At 47.1% G+C, this 1,396-nt stretch overlaps 1 pseudogene; it reads left to right on the top strand.

Moving 5' to 3' along the window:
* Positions 1 to 682: 682 nt before the first annotated feature.
* LOC115069134 lies at positions 683 to 917 on the top strand (annotated as a pseudogene).
* The last annotated feature ends 479 nt before the right edge of the window (positions 918 to 1,396 follow it).

The raw sequence follows: 1,396 nt of genomic DNA, 5'->3' as shown, positions 1-1,396 counted from the left end.
GAGTTGAAAGTATCAAGACTGTGAGACGGAGTACCATAAAACATGGAGCCATACACACATGCATGTACATACATGCACAGCTCCAGCCACTATCAGAAGGGCCCCGTGGAGTGCTTACCTAAGTAAAAATCATTACATGGTAGAGACCTTGAATAGAAGGTAAGACAGTAGAAAACTATAAGCTGAACAAATCCCGGAGCTTTATGGGGCAAGGAATAGTTCATGTTCTCCCTTTCCACATACCACACGGGGCCTGGATACATTCCTGAGGGAAACACAGCACTGAGCTAAGTTAGCCTCACACTAAAGGATGCTCTGGATCCACCCAACCAAACCCAAAGCCAATTCTCTAACCAAGGACGTAGCTCAGTTGGTAGACTGCTTACTAGCATGCACAAGGCCCAAGGTCTGATTCCCAGAACTGCACAAACTAAGCTTGATGGCAAGCCTGTAATCCCAGCACTCGGGAGGTGGAGGCAGGAGAAGCAGGAGTTCAAGGTCATCCCAGCTACATAAACCAAGGCTTCGTAAGACTCTTAAAACAAAAAAAAGTTTAGAAAATGCCATCCAAAGGAGAAAGTGGTTCTGGAAAAGGGAGGAAAGAGGATGCAGCCTTTAGGAATGTGGAGAAGGCCCGTGGTGGCCATGCAGTGATGCTCCAGACGCATTCTTTATGAAAAACATGGCAAAGTCAGAGAAGTCAAAGTCTGCAATGAGACCCAGTGAAGAGGCCATACAATATAGTGGAGATAAAGCCAGGCACTTGGGTCAGAAGGCCATGGGGTGCATGGTGGGAGCATTTTAGGAAATGGCATTTACCTTGCCTGTAAGTGGGATGGATAAGCCTGTATTTATAGACCCACCAGTTAAGACCATTTGGAAGTCATATTTTTATGGCTGAAGGGTGTTCTGGCTTGGTCTGGGTTGTTGTAATAAATACCCTACCAAAAGCAACTTGGGGAGGAAAGCTTTTATTTGGCTTATTACTTCCAGGTCGCAATCCATCATTGAGGGAAGTCAGGGGAGGAGCTGGAGGCAGGAACCTAGAGGCAGGAACCACGGACAAAGGCTGCTTACTGGCTCACTCTCAGGCTCAAGTTCAGCTAGCTTTCTTATACAGCACAGGCCCACCTGCCTAGTGATGATTCTGCCCACAGTGGGATGTACCTTCCCACACCAATCATCAGTCAAGACAGTCTCTCACAGACATGGCCACAGATGATGCTTCAGTTGAGGTTTCCTCTTCACAAGTGATTCAACGTTGTGTCAAGTTAACAATGCAAACTAACCAGAAGGGGCTGGAGTGATGGCTCAGCAGTTAAGAACACTGCTGCTCTTGCAGAGGACCTGAGTTTGATTCCTAGCACCCACGTTAGGCAGCTCATAATACCCTGTA

Source organism: Nannospalax galili, unplaced genomic scaffold, assembly GCF_000622305.1.
Source record: "Nannospalax galili isolate Female #2095 unplaced genomic scaffold, S.galili_v1.0 C49039117, whole genome shotgun sequence".
NCBI classification, from domain to species: Eukaryota; Metazoa; Chordata; class Mammalia; order Rodentia; family Spalacidae; genus Nannospalax; species Nannospalax galili.
This window is presented reverse-complemented; position numbering and strand designations above follow the sequence as displayed.